This window comes from Medicago sativa, chromosome 6, assembly GCF_051527215.1.
Source record: "Medicago sativa cultivar Bolivia chromosome 6, Bolivia_mono, whole genome shotgun sequence".
In the NCBI taxonomy this organism is placed as follows: Eukaryota; Viridiplantae; Streptophyta; class Magnoliopsida; order Fabales; family Fabaceae; genus Medicago; species Medicago sativa.
The window spans coordinates 88722354-88741087 of record NC_140754.1 but is presented as its reverse complement, the minus strand read 5'-3'; the positions used below and the strand labels follow the sequence as shown (position 1 = coordinate 88741087).

At 39.5% G+C, this 18734-nt stretch overlaps 1 pseudogene; it reads right to left on the bottom strand.

Moving 5' to 3' along the window:
• The window catches only part of LOC146917961 (F-box/kelch-repeat protein At3g06240-like), a 99107-nt pseudogene that overhangs the window by 61560 nt on the left and 18813 nt on the right, over positions 1-18734 (bottom strand).

The following is an 18734-nucleotide window of genomic DNA, read 5'->3' as shown; positions in this document are numbered from 1 at the left end:
TATTTGTTCTGTGGTAGCGTTGTTGGATGGGGAGTGTGAAGAGTCAATAGAGAGTAGATGTAAGGATGCTATAGAATCTGTTGTGAGCATGTGACATATCTGATGGTAAGTGGCAGTTTTAGGGTAGGAGGTAGTATCACCGTATATAGTAAGGTTCTCATTAAGGTGAGTGAAAGTGAGGGATGGTGTGGCGAAATTTGCTTGGATGTTGCCCAATGTGTCAAGCCATTCAATTCCGAGCACTACGTCTGCGCCCTGGATGGGAATTAGGTAAAAAGGAAGTGGGAAAGGTTTATTTTGGATGGTGAGGGGAACGGCTGGGCAACGTTTAGTGCATTGAATATGCGCGCCATTACCAACCATGACTGAGAAGGGAGGGCACGGGGTAGTGGGAAGTTTTAAGTGTGCTGCAATACGCGGTTGGAGGATATTATGAGTGCTTCCCGAATCAACTAGTATCATCACAGCAAGTTCACCGATGCGGCCTTTGAAACGTAGTGTTTTGGGAGACTTTCTGCCCGTTAAGGCTTGGACAGACAAGTGAAAATAAGTTGCTTCGACTTCTGTGGTTTCCTCCTGATCCAGCGTGTGGTCTTCATCAGGAAGTTCAGTTGGTTCTTCCTCAAGGAGGAGCAAGAATTTGGGTGTAGCACAACGGTGACCGGGAATGAACTTCTCGTCGCAATTGAAACAAAGTCCTTGAGTCCTGCGCTCTTGCATTTGGGCTGGAGTCATGCGTTTAATGGGTAACGGGTTGGGGGGTTGTTTAATTTGGTTTGGAAGAGGTGTTGGTTTGGACTGAGAAGTAGTTTGTGGGGTGTTTGTAGTGCGGTTGAAGGTAGAAGTGGAGGGGGAAAAATTTTTGTGGAATTTTGGTTTAGAGTCTTTGATTTTTGCCTCTAGTAGTTTGGAGAGCCCAATAGCTTCAGAAATGGTTCGTGGTTTATGGACAGCAACCTCATGTTGGATTTCCGCTGTGAGGCCGGAGATATAGCAATTTAATATTGATTCTGGTGTGAGTCCGAGGACTCGATTACACAACCGTTCAAAATTTGCTTGGTACTCCGCAATTGTGCCTACTTGGCGAAGCTTGAACAGCTCTGCTTGGTGATTTTCATATGTGGAAGGTCCAAATCTGAGCTCAAGGTGATGTGTGAAAGTGAACCAATCGGACAGTTGTTGATTATCATACATCCATTTGAACCAACTAAGAGCTTCACCCTTCATGTAAAAACTGACCATGTGGAGTCTTTGGTCATAGGAAATTTGGTAATATTGGAAGAATTGGTCGGCTTGAAAAAGCCAATCAATAGGATTGGATCCCTCAAAGCTCTGTAGTTCAAGTTTAGGTGTTCGAATAGTAGGTTGTGGATGGGAGGGAAAATATTGAGGAGTGTGTGTGGGTATTGAACTGGAGTGAAAAGAAGGGGATTGTTGGTTGTAGTTGTGATGGTTGTTGTGTATAATTGGTGGTGGGGGGTAAGGGGGTGGCGGTGGAAGTGAGTTGTGACGAAATTGTTGATGGAAAAGGGGAAGGCTAGTGGTTGTAGTTGTATAGTGGGTGGTGGAATTAGAGGTGAAAGGGGTGAAAAGTTGAGAGGTGTGAGAAGTGGGTGTGGGTATGGTGGAGACAGTTGGTATATGGGTGGGAATGATGATAGTGCGTGTGGTTGTGAGTGGTGTGGTTGAAGTTGGCATGGAAGAGATGATGGGAATGGGTCGAGTAGTGAAATTGGAAGTGGGTATTGGGAAAGACAGATCTGTGGTAGTAGTACTAGGTGAAGATGAGAAGATAGCAGAGGATGATATACCTGATGCAGAGGATAGCGGAGGTGGTGGTGGTGGTGGTGGTGTGGCCGTTTGGCGGTGGAGAAGCTGTCGCATCATGTCGGCGATCTGGGCGGAAAGGGCATCGAAACGGTTGTCGTGGACGGCGGCTCGGCGGTCTTGTTGTTGTTGTTGTTCGTCGAGTTTGGAGTGAAGAAGATGTAGTTGAGTTTCCATGTTTTTGTTGATGGTAAGGAACCGTTCGTCAGTGTCATTGCGGAGGTTTTGGACGGTGGTGTCGATGTGGTCATGGGTGCCCTGAAGAGCATCTTCAAGGTCCTTGGTTGTGGGAGCTGTTGGTTTGGGAGGCATGCTGAGTGAGAATGAAAGCACCAATTGATAGATTGCTACTACTACTAAGAACAAACTACTAAATTAGCTAAAGGAATTGCAGAAAACATTCACAGGAAAGAATTAAGACGGCAAAGGAATAAAAGGAATTTTCATTATTCATTACTAGGGTTGTGGCCAGGAGCCTACAATATATAGTGGATGGCAACATAAGAGAGATTACATCTCTGCCCTCCTAACAACACAGAGAATTCTAAGACTGAAAATAAGAGAAAAGATACTTGAGTGGTGGCCCACTGGATCATTTTGTTGTGAACCCTTTAAGCCAGAAAGGCTTTTTGATGGCCCTTTTATTCATGCGGCCCAAGTGCCTATCACTCCCACTGTTTGCATGAAGGGAGGTTGCGGTAAAACATCGTCAAGCAAGTTTACGTTGCTTGACTTGTGGCCGACAAGCACAAGTAATCCATTTCTCAATAGATTCAGAAATGCATATCAACAAGTGTTTATATGAAACAAGTGCTTCTTTTTTTTATTATTTATATATTATTACATATTTAATTTGAATTTTAAGAATTGTTTATTTTTTATTTAATCAGATGCAAACATTTTGGAGGCTCAACTTCATAAAGAATGACCAAATCTATTAAAGGGAATTGATGAAGATTTTTGGAAGAATGAAAATGGGACAAACATGGCACTTATTCTTTGAGTAAATTTTCGCAAGTTGAGTACTTTGAGTTGACCTTAAAATTCAAAACAAATATGAATCTTTTAGATCTTTTTCTCAAAAGTAATGTTGTGCCTAACATTACAGTGGCGTTATCAGGATTCTAGATAAGGAGGTTTAAACTTACACGCTCGCGCCCGCACACACGTATATATGTTGTATATTCATAAAATTGTATTGTACTTAAAGTTACATACACACTTTGCAATTGTTCTATACACTACTAGTCATATTATAAACAATATTTTTTTATTTAATTTTTTATAATAACCACAAAAAATTTAATTACATTGTTTCTTGTCAAATTATCTAAATTTTGAATACATCACTTAAAAATTAGAAGACGAAGTATTATCAAATAAATACTAAGTAACAATTATTATAATTAGAGACGAGCAAACCACTATTTAATCTCTAAATGTGTACTTCGTTGGATAATGCATTTATAAACAACAATAAAAATAAATTATTAATAATAGTAGTTGTGGCTTTGTAGGTGTTTCATTAACCATTATTACGATTTCAAAGTATAAAGTTGATGAGCTCATGCAGTTGTCAGTGGTCACACACATTAGTTTTAGCCAGCACTATATATTATTGAGACATAGATAAGTGTTTTTTTTTTCTTGATAAAACATAGACAAGTGTTTTAGCTTCATCATTGAAACTTAACATCTTTGGAACTTATAGCCAGGAAATGAAAACCACCTATAGTAAGGAAACAGTGACTGTTCTGCTAGCTATAAATTAACGTCTACAAATATATCAAAGAATTGTATTTACAACCTAACTATTTTTTTTAGGATTTTGCTAACGAGTGTCCTAAAAGGAATTGTTAACAAATTTTATTTTGGAAATACAATTTGTTTCTTTTATCAATGCAATAACTATTTTATATGCTTTGTCAAACAATGCTTGATTAAAGGGAATATTAATGTGTCCGGTTATCGGTATTTCACATACAGAAATTAGACTAGAATTATCGATGATAATACATATTATAGAAACTATTAATATTAAATAATTAGACTAGAAATATTCTTCCTACACATATACATGGCAATAATTCCGGGGAAAAAATTAATTCATAAGGCTATTTTTACATGCATAGTCATAGTCAGTCATTAGTCACAACAATTCTCTCATAAGTCATAATAATGATGAATTTTCTCAGAATCAAATTTATTTTATTTTGTGTTTGCATAGCTCTGATTCACATCTTCAGTAACCGTTTACGAGTATCTGCTCCTGTCACAACAATGGCCTCCCACTGTTTGCATGAAGGGAGGTTGTGCAACAGTGCCAAGCAAGTTCACGTTGCATGGCTTGTGGCCAACAAACACAAGTAAACCATATCCTAAATTTTGATCAATAGATCCAAAGAATATGCATATGAAATGGTGTTTATATGAAATAGGTGCTTCATTTTATTATTATTTATATATTACTACATATTTAATTTGAATTTTAAGAATTGTCTCTTTTTTATTTAATCAGATGCTAACATCTTGGAGGCTCAAATTGTCTCTTTTCGCAAGTTGAGTACTTTGAGTTGACCTTAAAACTCAAAACAAATACGAATCTTTTAGATCTCCTTCACAAAAGTAATGTTGTGCCTATCATTACAGTGGCGTTGTCAGGATCCTGGATAAGGGGGTTCAAACTTGCACATACGCACGCGCGCACGCTCGCGCTCGCGCGTGCACTCACATATATATGTTGTATATTCAGAAAATTGCATCGTACTTAAAGTTTCATAAATACTCTGAAATTGTTCTATACACAACTAGTTATTACAATCTTTAGAGTATAAACAATGATTAGATATATGAATGGGAGATTGATTGTTTTAAATTAAACTATATTTACTTGTTTACACCAAAACATAATTAAGTTTTTGCCGATTACAACAAACCTCAATTAGTCAAACCAGAGACAAATGTGAAGATTTATGGTGAGAAAAAGGTGCCCACAATTCACATCATGTTTGAAGAAATGTACACAAATAATCGAGTAACTATCAGCTCACTACACAACAGTACATGCAACTGGTGGCTGTTCTTTTCCTCCGAGGAAATCATTTTGCGACTGCTATGACAAGATGAAAGTGTATTTAGTGGTTGTTTCCGGATATTCACAGCAGTTGTTCTATGAAATTTCAAAAGAAAGAAGAGTTTGTTGGTAGCGGTTCGAACAACTAAATAGAAAGGAAATAATAAGGTAGCAAACAACTCCAAAAATGTTAAATCAAACCAAGCCACAAGCCAAGCCACAAACCGACATAATAAGGAAATAATAGGCAGAAGATATTATAAGGTTAGATCACGAGGACATTGTTACATAAACTTAGTTAGCAGTAACCAAGAATACATAAAACCGACATAATATACAGCCAGAACCTAGTTATCACAGTGTACATATCTTGAAAATACCATAGACAAACATACACCATTATTAGAGTTTGGCAGTTTGGCAAAAATACGAAGATATGGTCCTCAACGTACCTGTCAAGGTGCAGAGGCAATGTTGTCGATGGTGGATGGCGGAATATAGCTGAAGCAAAAAATTTGCCATATAAACACGCTATTGCGGCCTATTGCACCGCGATGGCGGGCATTCCTTGACAAATTTCCTATGGTGGTTGTCCAAAAGTCCGCCATGGCAGCGCTATACACATGTCCAAGAAGAATAAAATCAGTGCCATATGTTATTTTGATTACTCCTCATGATTGATGTCACACATAAACATGTCCAAGACTATTCTTAAATTTCATGGGACTTTCAAAATATGCATAAGTAGTGGACTCTGCTAGCAAAATCTATGTACAAAAGATAAAGAATATGATAGGTGCAATGCAAGCATCATGTCTTAGGATATACTTTAACTGGAGTAGGATCACTGCATATTACACCTTTATGCTTAAATCCATGGCTCACTATTAAACCTCACTTTTTAAACTTTAAAGAATGCCAAAAATTGGACGACCTCACATGAGTTTTCAAATCTATATATAATATAAAAAAAATATAAAAAAAAAAATAAAAATAAATGTCGTAAGTGCTTAGAGCTAGCAAAAGGATGAGAGAGAATCTAGAGAGAGAGAGAGAGAGAGAAAAGGGGAAAGGGAAAAGTGGGGCAACGAGGGTTTCACAGAATGAGAGAGGAGAGAGTTTCGGCAAAGACAAACGAAAACTACCGTCGTTCCACTTTCTAGATCAATCTACGACATCCTTTTTTGTGACCAACTTCAATGATGATGTCCATAGAGGAGACCTTTGGCAGATCTTTGCAAGTTTTGGTTTGGTGGGAGAAGTCTTTATACCTAACAAGCTCAATAAGTATGGTAGAAGATTTGGATTTGTCAAGTTCAAAGAAGTGAAGGATCCAGTGGCTCTTGAAGGCAGGATGACTGATGTTTGGTGTGGTGATAGAAAACTGAAGGTTAATCTATCACATTTTGGGAGGGATGTGCAGGGCGGAACAGAGGTGCTGAAAGAGGGTAAGAAGACGGTGGTGTATGCTACAGTGGTGGACAAAGACATCTCTTTTAAGAAGATGTTGGTGAATATGAAAGGCAAGGAACCGATGGAAGGCTCATCTTTACCGGAGCTGGTTATTTGGCCAGATGAGCAGGTGCTAGAGAGACTGAAGTTGTGTCATGTTGGTTTTCTTCATCATCCTAAAGTTGGGTTGTTTATGGAAGGAATACAAGGGATTACAGTGACAAATATGGGAGGAAACCTGGTGCTGTTGCATTCTGGTAAGGAGGGGACGCTGGAGGCTGCTAGAGAGAGTAAGAAAGAATGGTGGGATGCAAATTTTGTCATGGTAAAACCTTGGTCACCAAACATGGTGGCTAAAACTAGAAGGGTGTGGGTTCAATGTAGAGGTGTTCCACTACATGTTTGGGAAGAGAAATGCTTTAAGCTGATGGGGGATTTTCTAGGAGGCTTTCTGGATTTCGATTTGGCTACGGCGGAGAGGAAGAGCCTGGATGTGGTGAGGTTGTTGATTTCTACAGATCAATTAGGATTCATTAATCAAAAACTGAGGTTGAGGGTGATGGGTGCCATTTTTGAGGTGTGGGTGGCGGAGGATGTTTCTCACTCCCAAGAGGAAGCGTGGGAGGAAGACGGTGTAGGAAGGGAGCAGAGAGTGTATTGGGAGGAAGAGGAGGTGTCGCCGATGTTAGAGGTGGAGGGTCTGGTCGGTGGTGTCGATGGCGTTACCGGCGATGTGTTTTTCGGTGAAGAGGGTACTGATGATGATGACTCTTCTGTAGAGTTAGAGGATGGGGTGGATGGGACCCATCAGGGGGCGCTGCTTGGTCCAGAGGTAGCAACTATTGAGGGCATTAGTGATGACGTGTCATCAGGGGAGTGGGGGAGGAGGCTACCTATTCTTTGTAGCCTTTTTGGTGCTTAGTACAAGGCTGTACCTTTGGAGGATAACTTGGCTTTGCAGCCAATAGAAGAGGAACTAGTGGTAGTAGGTGTTGAGGTTGACCAGGTAGGGGATGCAGTGGTGGGGCCACAAGACACAGATTTGTCAACGGTGGGAAAAGGGAGGATTTCTAATTTTGAAATTGACATTGGGTTGGATACTTTGATCCAGGACCCACCCTTGTTTGAACCGCGAGTGGGGGAAGCTGACCCGACTAAGAATGGTCCGGTTTTGGACCCTGGGAAACAAGCTGCACCGGTTTTGTCTGTTGGGCCTAGTTTAAATGGGCCAGAGGTGGATTTTATAGGAAACTCTAATGTTTCTGCTGAAGGAGGATCTCAGGAGGTCTCAAAAGTAACTAAGGGATCTTTTAAAGCTAAGAAGCCTAAGAAGGGAGCTCTTGTCTTGGGAGCGGCTAGATGTGTGAATCTAAAGGAGATGGTAACTCAAGGGAATAGGCAAGATGGCAAGAGGTATAAGAAAAAAGATAAGGGGGTGGCTATAACTCAAGCGGCGGAAGTTTCTTATAGGATACCGGAGGGGGGTAGTTCACGGCCGTTGTCGTCTGGAGTGCAAGCTTTTTTTGAAGATGATGGTGCGGTAGTGCCGGAAACTCCGACCAATCTTATGGGAGATTTACGTAGGAAAAAGGCGGAAGAGGAACATTTGTTGAAGGTAGATAAAGAGGCCGAGATTACTTTCACAATGTCGGATGGTACGGTGGTGGAAAGATTGATTGGATTGGAAGATGTGGATGTGGTTAATAGAGGTATAAGGGAGAGAAGAGATGGTATTTAATGATAGTGCTTTCCTTCAATGCAAGAGGTTTGGGAGGGGTGTTGAAATGTAAAAAGATTAGAGACTTGGTAAAAGAGAAACGGGTGGATTTTTTGGCTATTCAAGAAACGAAAAAGGAGGTGGTGACGGAGTCTTTTTGCCGTTACTTATGGGGGGTTGATGATTTTCGTTGGGCCTTTCTTCCTTCAGAGGGTAATAGTGGAGGTATTTTATCAATTTGGCGCAATTCCACTTCGATTTTTGTTTACTCTTTTGTGTGTGAAGGCCTTGTGGGTGTTTGCTTAGATTGGGGCCCTTTGCGTAAAAGATGTTTTGTGGTGAATTGGTGGGAAAACAACGTTTATGGAATAAACTTATTTTTATTAGAAATTCTCTGGGAGGTGGAGCTTGGTGTTTTATTGGTGATTTTAATTCCGTCTTACATCGTGAAGAGAGAAGAGGGGTTATTGAAGCGGCGGGTTCGGTGTATAGAAGGGAGATAGAGTTGTTCAATGAGGTAGTAAATGCGTTAGAAGTGGAGGATGTGAATCTAGTGGGGCGGAAATTTACTTGGTATAATTCTAATGCGATGAGTAGGATTGATAGGGCGTTGATTTCGAAGGAATGGGGGGAGTATTGGGGAAATATCTCTTTATGGTCTACTCCGAAAGATGTCTCCGATCATTGCCCGGTGGTGTTAAAGGGAGATAGTACCGATTGGGGTCCTAAACCTTTCCGCTTCAAAAACCATTGGTTGGAGAATCAGAAGTTTAAGGGTGTGGTGGAGGAGGCGTGGAGGAGGCATGGAAGGAGTGGGTGGATGGGCCTTGTTTTAAAAGGGAAGTTGAGAGGGCTTAAAGGGGATATTAGAGAATGGAATATGGTAATGTGGAGATGAGGATTACTTTATTAAGGGAGGAAATTGAGGATCCTGACCGGAAATGTGAAGAAGGTCTTCTTACTAATCAAGAAGTGGAGGTGAGAAAGTCAAAATTTGACGAACTTTGGAGGCTTTGGAAAAGTAAAGAAACCTTGATTTTTCAAAGATCTCGATCCAAATGGCTCAAAGAGGGGGATGCAAACTCCAATCTTTTTCATTGTTGTGTGAAGAATAGAATGCATAGTAATGGGATAAAGGCGCTCAAGGTGGATAACGAATGGGTGTTTGATGTTAACGGAATTAGAAAAGTGGTGGTGGATTACTTCAAGAGGCATGTGGAGGGTTCCGGGTGGGAAAGACCGAAGTTGGATGGGGTAAATTTTGCTTTCATCTCCGAGATAGATAATGCTTTTCTGGTCTCCCCGTTCTCTTTGGAGGAGATTGAGTTGGTAGTAAAGCAAAGCGATGGTAATAAGAGTCCCGGCCCAGATGGTTTTAATTTGGCTTTCTTCAAAGACTTTTGGTATCTTATGAAAAATGAAGTGAGGATTTTCTTTGACCAATTCTATGGCAATGAAGTTCTCCCAAGGTGCCTTTTATCTTATTTTGTCACTCTTATCCTGAAGGTAAAAAGCCCTTCCTCTCTTAGAGATTTTAGACCTATTTCGTTGTTGGGTAGTGTTTATAAGATTCTTGCAAAGGTGTTGGCCGGAAGACTAGCTAAGGTGAAGAGTTCGGTGATATCAAAATCTCAATCGGCTTTTTTAAAAGGGAGACATTTGGTGGATGGGGTTATGATTGTTAATGAGGTTGTGGAGGTAGCTAGGCTACGGAAGCGTCAATGTTTAATTCATAAGGTGGATTTTGAGAAAGCATATGATTCGGTGGATGGGAATTTTTTGGAGTATATGCTTAGGAGGGTGGGTTTTGCGGGGAAGTGGATTGCTTGGATGAAGGCGTGTGTCTTTGGGGGTCGTATGTCTATTCTTGTAAATGGATGTCCTACCGAAGAGATTGATATTAAGAGAGGTCTTAAGCAAGGAGATCCGTTAGCCCCGTTCCTTTTTCTCTTGGTGGTGAAGGGTTTTAGTGGCCTTATGGATAATGCGGTGAATCGGAATCTATTCAAGGGGTTTGAGGTCAAGAGAGGGGGTAAGGTGGTTTCACATCTCCAATATGCGGATGATACTTTGTGTATAGGAGAAGCTTCTATTGAGAATTTATGGACCCTTAAGGCGTTGTTAAGAGGGTTTGAATTGGTGTCGGGGTTAAAAATAAATTTTCACAAAAGTTGCCTTATGGGAGTTAATGTGCCGATGGATTTTTTGGAGATGGCTTCAACGTTTCTTAATTGTAGTGTGGGATTGATTCCTTTTATGTATTTGGGGTTATCGATTGAAGCAAATCCTAAGAAGTTGTCCATGTGGGAACAGGTTTTGGTGCGAATAAGTGCTAAACTTGGCTCTTGGAGAAATAGGTATGTTAGTTTAGGAGGCCGTATTGTCCTCTTAAACTCGGTTATTAATGCAATACCTATTTTTTATCTTTCTTTCCTTAAGATGCCGGCTACGGTTATTAAAAAGGTGGAAGCTATTCAAAGGAGGTTTCTATGGGGCGGTGTGGGGGGGGGGGGGGGGGCAAAAGAAGATTGATTGGGTCAAATGGAGGAAGGTTTGTCAACCAAGATGTCAAGGGGGACTAGGGGTGAGAGATATAAAGTTGGTCAACCTTAGTCTCTTAGCTAAATGGAGGTGGCGTCTCCTTGATGATGAGCCTAATTTGTGGAAGGATGTTCTTGAAGACATTTATGGGCCCTCGGTGAATGTTAGAAGTAGAAGGGAGGGAGAGATGTGGGGGTCTTGCTCTTCGCGTTGGTGGAAAGATCTTATGGGGATGGAGGGATTAGGGGAGGTCCGGTGGTTTAATAGGGAGTTGGAGAGGAAGGTGGGGGATGGTAGGAAGACGTCTTTTTGAAAGGATGTGTGGGTGTCAAATGTGCCTTTGATGGAGGTGTTTCCTCGTCTTTACTCCTTAGCACTTACACAAGAAGAGTTGGTGGGGGATTTGTGGTTTATGGAAGATGGGGGCGTGAGGTGGAGGTTTGTTTGGCGGAGGGCGTTGTTTGTGTGGGAGAGGGAGCTTGTTGTTCAACTTTTGGCTCGGTTGGAGGGAAGGGTTATGAGGGTTAGTACGGACTCTTGGATTTGGAAACCGGATAGAGAGGGTGGTTTTTCCGTTAAGTCGTGTTATAATTTACTTCTTAACCATTTTTATGTTGAGGTGCCGTTGAATGAGGTGGAAAAAACCATCTTCCGGGAAAGTTGGAGATCCAAAGCGCCGGCTAAGGTGTTAGCCTTCTCTTGGACGATGTTGCTTGATAGGATTCCGACCAAAATCAATTTAGCTAAGAGAGGGCTTTTGGGTGTGGAGGATTCCAAAAGGTGTGTGTTTTGTGAGGATTGCGACGAATCGGTGACACATCTCTTCCTTCATTGTGAATGGGTTTCGAGAATTTGGAGGGAGGTGATGAGGTGGTTGGATTTTAATTTCATCACTCCTCTTAATCTTTTTATTCACACGCTTGGTTGGACAAGAGGAGTAGGAGTAAAGAAGCTTAGAAAGGCGTTTTGGTTAATTTGGCATGCGGTGGTTTGGGGGGTTTGGAAGGCTAGGAATGAAAGGATTTTCAATGATAGAAGGGTGGAGGTTGTGGAATTGGTGGATCAAATAAAAGTTTTGGCTTGGCAATGGAGTTTGGCAAGATTGAATATTGAGACTTGTCTTTATTACGAATGGTGTTTGAATCCGCGTCTTTGTTTGGCTCGTTGATCTATTAGTTGCTGGTGGTGGTGTGTATCAGTTGTAGAGTGTGCTAGGCTGTTGCTGGTGTTTTGTTTTTTACGATTTTGGTGGCTTCGGGTAGTTTTCTGCTGGGTGCCTGCTGGTTGTTCGGCTGCTGTTTGTATGCAGGGCGGTCTGGCTTCAGAGGAAGTTGTTCTGAGTCTGCCTAGTAGGCTGTTAGTGATGTGTGGTTCGGTTCCTTCTTTTGTTAGGGGGCAGGCGATTATGGCAGCTCCTGTTTTGATGGGAAGCTTCATTTTGGTGTTGTTTTTAGGGAGGCAGATTTGTTCTGGTGTGTTGGCTTCAGCTGGAGTGGTTTTTTTTGTTTTTGGCAGCTGGTATTTCTCTTTGGGTTGATACTTTTGTTTTGGGTGGTTTTTAAAGGGGTTTTTGTTCGAGTCTGGTGATAGAATGGCAACCGATTTCCCCTTATTTGTATTTTTTTCTCCACCCGAGCTTATTAGTGCACCTCGCACGGGCTCGTCGGTTAATAAAATTTTGCCGTTTCAAAAAAAAAATATGCTATTTAGAAAGGAAGGAATTTTAACCAATGTCAAGCAACATCGATGATCGCTGTTAAGAAACAAAGTTATAATTATCTTACTCATCCAATAAGCAACAAGCAACATAGCTATAATTGTGTTACTATTTAGAAAGGAATCATCCAAGTTATAATTATATATGTTCCATCAAAAAGATAAATGCAATGCAGCATGTTATGGATCATGGAATCCCAGGGATAAAGGTCATAGTGATCTGTTAGAGAGAGAGCATAGTAGTATTCATGTGGTAGATAACCATAGAGACTCATAGGAGAATCAATAGATTTGATAAAAGATGATATCTGAAATGATACATGAGTGTTCTTATATATAGAGTTTTGTTGTGTAACTAACTCTTAACCAAGCTAGCTAACTAACTAACCATAGTTTACATATAACCTAACTATGGTTTATTCGTTATACTCTAATAGTCCCACTCAAACTCAAAGTTGGAAAACTCACCAATTTGAGTTTGAAATATAATGAAAATTACAATTTATTCTTACTGAAGTAACGAAGTAAAATGGGAGGAACACAAAACAGCTTTTGAACACAAAAACAGTGTATGCTTCTGAACAACAAAGAATGCTTCTGAACAGCTTCTGAACAACGTATGCTTCTGCTTCTGAACAACAAAGAATGCTTCTGGAAACAGCTTCTGGAAAAATGCTTCTGAAACATGCTTCTGGTAACAGCTTCTGGAAAAAGCTTCCGGAAATATGCTTCTGAACCAATGCAAAAAATTGATGCTGAAAACGGTTTTTCCAGAAAAAGCACTTCTGTGATTCTTACGATTGTCCAAACGCAATTGCTGAATCAAAACCACTTATTTCGAACGCGTCTTTCCAAAAAAGCACTTTTCCAAAATCTGATTCAAAATAACTTCTCCAAAACATGCTTATGGAAAGCTTAAGAACATGAAACAAGAAACGTAATTCTATGTTGTAAATGCAATTAACCAAAAGTGCTTCTTCAAATTTGACTGTCTCGAAGATGTGCCACCGTGAATAACCATTTTCCTTCCTCTATCCCAAGGTATCCACCACAAGCGAAATCGAATTTGTTGGAGAGTTTTGGAAACGAAGAACAGTGAACACACATCAAATCTTTCGCCGGGATCGAAAACGACGATTGATTCGTCATGAGGTTCGAAAACACGAATCTGATTGTTGATGGTGAAAACAAGTTGTTCATGCTGTTTTCCTAAGAACAACCACGAGTCAAAAGGCCTCAAGGCGGCGGCGCTGTAAACAGCGCTCCTCAATCTCATCGGAGCAGTGTGTATGACGAAGTCTTCCGATGCTTCAGAAACAACGAAATCAGAGCAGCGGTTCTTCAATTCAGGTTCAAGAACTTGCAATTTCTCATCATCTTCGTGCACAACTAACATAGAATCATCATCGTCGACGATGTCGTTGCAAGAAGTAACAAGAACGCATGAAATCTCACCAATCTTGACGGAAAATCCATCGAATTTTGGTTTGATTGAAGGAGTAGAAACCGGAATGATAGGAGAATCGAAACTGCCGAATCGGATGCAATCATGAGAAGCTGAAGGTTCCTGAATTGCAGGAGCAGAATCTACGTCAACGGAATCTTCATCTTCATCAATGTCGGAAGCGGAAGCGGAAGCATCATCATCTTCATCCCTAGAGTAACAAGAACGCAAGAAATCTCACCACTCACCAATCTTGACGGAAAATCCATCGAATTTTGGTTCGATTGAAGGAGTAGAAACCGAAATGATAGGAGAATCGAAACTACCGAATTGGATGCAATCATGAGAAGCTGAAGGTTCCTGAATTGCAGGAGCAGAATCTGCGTCAACGGAATCCTCATCTTCATCAATGTCGGAAGCGAAAGCGGAAGCATCATCATCTTCATCCCTAGGGTATTGCTCTGATACCATGTTATGGATCATTACCACTGTTGGGTCACTGGGGGGGAGCCAGGGGGACCGCCACATCAAGGTTAGAACAACCACACAAGCAAGAGAGACACCACATTCTTACCCAAAACCTTAAGGCTATGGGTTTATGGGTCCTCTTACTTATAAGGTGTTCAACCTTTACTCTTTTATCCGATGTGGGACATACAACTCACACTTGCACACAACACTCCCCCTCAAGTATGAGTTGAGTCCATCTATTCATCATGTTCCCCCTTCAAGCGGAAGCTCTTACTTTGCATGTATCGACGTTGTTGGTTTCTCCGCAAACATTCATCATGCTCCCCCATCAAGCGGAAGCTCTTACTTTGCATGTGATAAGTGTCAAAAAAGTGTTAAATTCATGTTATATTTTAAGCACTTTTTGTTACTTGTTCTGCAAGTAATTGACGGAAAAGCCGAGAAATAAGTGTTAAAAGCCTTATTACGCTTTATATATCTTACTCTATCCTTTTGTGCAGGAATTATCCTCAAGACACTGATCAAAGACCAAAAATCATGAAAAAGTGCAAATTAGCAAAAGCTGGTTTTGAAGAATTCGCTATTAGCGTATTCCACGCTATTAGCGAAATTGGGCCAGAGAGGTATGCCATTAGCGTACCTGGAGCGAAGCAGAATCTGGGTTTGAAGAAATACGCTATTAGCGTAAATTACGCTATTAGCGTAAAAGCTCCAGAAGACTACGCTATTAGCGTACCAAGGGTGAAGAATAGGGTCAAGGACCAACGTGGCACACTGCAATTGGCCAGAACTTAGGCCGACCAACCACGCTAATAGCGTATATTTCGCTATTAGCGTAGGTGTAAAAAACTCAGCCCTTTAAAATAGAAGTTTAGCCTCACTCAAGTGGCCCACTTGCAATTTATGTAAGATATTTATGTAAGATATTATTAGATATTATGTTAGATATTATTTTAGATTTTTTGGGCTTGATATATTATATATATTAGTAGTTCATTAGGGAATTTTATTAGATAGTAACTTAGTTAGTTTTCCATAATTTTCCTCTTAGTTTTCATTGTAATATCTTAGAGAGAAAATAGGGTAGTTCTTCATAGAGTGAGAGTGATTTTGGAAGTTGGATCTTATTCCTTTGTTGAGACATCACTAGGAGAATGAATCCTTCCTTTTCAATCCATCCTTGCAAGGCTTCCATGATGATGTGTAGCTAAACACTCTTTGTTAGGATGAGAGGTACTTGATTCTTGCTAAACATGTAATCCTTTTGATCTTGCAAAATATGATTCTAGCAATTTATATTCAATATTGTTGTTATTCTTGTGTTAATGCTTTCAATGAGATTCAAGATGATTTGGACACAAACTCTTGAATCTAGAGCTAGAGTAGCAATCTATCTTAGGTAATATCATTCTTGACAAGTTTGTTTATCTTTGATAATCACCATAATCAAGAGTTTAATGCTTTCGGATACTTAATCAGGCTGGACACGGTCGATTAAGTTATCCGATCGACTTTGTTATCATTTAAGGGATTTGGACACGAATGTTTAAACGATACCTTAGAGTTAATTATATCGCTTTGGACACGAAGGATAGTTTAGAATTGATTGTGATAATGTTGGTTATAAAGCTAGAATTCGTATGGATCATTAGGTTATGTGTGACGCTTGGTTAAGGAACTCTACTCCTAACAAGTTTCAATCATTATTAATCTCATCTTTTTACTTTTGCAATTTAGTTACCATAGTAGTAAATTAAACAAACAATCACCCCCCTTTTAACTTAGAATGATATTTGATGTTAATCTATCCGTGATGTCGCACTAATCCCTGTGGAGACGATACAAATACTTATCTTGTTTTTGATGCAAAACTACATTCATCAAAATGGCGCCGTTGCCGGGGATTGGTGTTTAGATATCATAGATAGTACGATTGATTTATCGTTTTAAGTATTCGTACATAATCCGTAAATAGTTTTCTTTACTTAATAGTTGTTACTACTAACCCCTCTTTGATAAACAAAGAAAAGTTTCTTGTTAGTTTTATCCGTTTCAGATTCTCCACATAAAAGGAACGGTTACTTGGCAAGGAAGACTTAATGGAAGTAAAGGGGAAGAAAGTGAGCAAGGCAGAAATAGACCGGGTCATTGATGAAATTTGCGCCTTGTTCAAATCAAAGTTAAGGAGGACATGGACTCCACATCATCTGTATCTAAAGTTCATGGAATTCCTCCCGAAAAGAAGGAATACAAAGGATGATGTATTGTCCGTCTCATTTTGGCCACCTTAACGAAAAAGGCGTCGAGCTAACGACGTTAAACAAGCGCTTGTTGGGAGGCAACCCAACTTGGTAAGTTCTCTTACTGTTAAAATAATGTGTTAGCAATTTTTAAGTACTTCATTTTGTTGTAATTTGAACATTGTGGAAGTTTCCTCTATATCGCTCTTGCTTAATTTCAATTCTCAGATGATTGATAATGATTCATAGTTGTGATTAAAGCGCAAAGCCAAGGTACAAGTTTCCAGTTTTTCTAGGTTTTTACTCGAATATGGAACGAGTACTTTGTGCAAATTTCATTTCATTTAGTTCTTTACAATAATTTATTTGTTTGTGAACCACGTAGTACTAGCCTAAAGTGAGGAAACCTCAAATGTTTGTACATATGCAAGGAGACCGGCTTTCATAGATTAACTCGGTTGTTTTATGTTAAATCCAATAATTGTTTTAAATTGTGTGAAGGCATGGAAGTGATCAAGGCACCTTTTTGTTATTGAGTGAAACATACTTGACCACAAATAGCCTACCTTGTGAGAAGAGCGAGTATTTGCTAACCCACTTGAGCCAAATGAATCGGAGTCCTCAATTATGAACTGTCAATTCATAAGCACAATGCTTGATGAATTTGCCTTTAAAACTTTTCAATATCCAGTTCATTTTTGACGCACTTTAAGACTCTGATATGTTTTTAATTGTTGAACCCTAAAATTTCATTGTTTTATTGTCCCTTTTGCCTTAGAGTAAAGGAACATTCAAATAGGGTATATTGATTCAAGTTGGGGAGAGAAGGTAGATGTAAATCTTATGTCAAGTATAATGGTGTAATTTTATCTTTGATCAAGACAACATGTTGTTGTAAATACAAAAAGAAAAGAAAACAATGTGTACATGAAAAGAAAAATAGAAAAAGAGAAAAAGAAAGAAAAATCCAAAAATAGAATAAGTTGTCAAGATCAAAGTGTATCTCATTTAAACACCAAGGGTTTGTAATAATTGGTAGGGAAGGTTGTGAATTTTAATGGTTGATACAAGGAATGTTCCTCTTTGATAGGCTTTTTGATTTCAATTGCCCCACATATGACATTTCTTTTGTAGCCAAGCCAAGTTATAACCCTCAAAGACCTTTTGATCCATATTTTTATGCCTTTTGAAACGATATTTGGATGGACACATAACTTGATTGGAATGTTAACTTGATTTCCGAATGTGTGTTCATAACCCTCACTTATTTGTTGTCAATTGTTTATCTACTTTCAAAGAAGTGTGTTAGGTGTGGTTCGTGAATATATGTATTATTGTTTTGAACTATTTGGCATGAGCTTTGTACATAGGACTCATCTCATATTAGTAGTAGAATTCTAAATTAGTTGGAAACTTAGCCTTGCACGCGCATTCATTTTGAATCATTCATCTGAGAAAGTTTTCAAAGCCTTTTGTACTTGTGTCTTGTCATTAACTTGTTTGATTTTCAATCCTTTGTTTGAGGACGAACAAAGAGTTAAGTTGGGGAGAGTGATAAGTGTCAAAAAAGTGTTAAATTCATGTTATATTTTAAGCACTTTTTGTTACTTGTTCTGCAAGTAATTGACGGAAAAGCCGAGAAATAAGTGTTAAAAGCCTTATTACGCTTTATATATCTTACTCTATCCTTTTGTGCAGGAATTATCCTCAAGACACTGATCAAAGACCAAAAATCATGAAAAAGTGCAAATTAGCAAAAGCTGGTTTTGAAGAATTCGCTATTAGCGTATTCCACGCTATTAGCGAAATTGGGCCAGAGAGGTATGCCATTAGCGTACCTGGAGCGAAGCAGAATCTGGGTTTGAAGAAATACGCTATTAGCGTAAATTACGCTATTAGCGTAAAAGCTCCAGAAGACTACGCTATTAGCATACCAAGGGTGAAGAATAGGTTCAAGGACCAACGTGGCACACTGCAATTGGCCAGAACTTAGGCCGACCAACCACGCTAATAGCGTATATTTCGCTATTAGCGTAGGTGTAAAAAACTCAGCCCTTTAAAATAGAAGTTTAGCCTCACTCAAGTGGCCCACTTGCTATTTATGTAAGATATTTATGTAAGATATTATTAGATATTATGTTAGATATTATTTTAGATTTTTTGGGCTTGATATATTATATATATTAGTAGTTCTTTAGGGAATTTTATTAGATAGTAACTTAGTTAGTTTTCCATAATTTTCCTCTTAGTTTT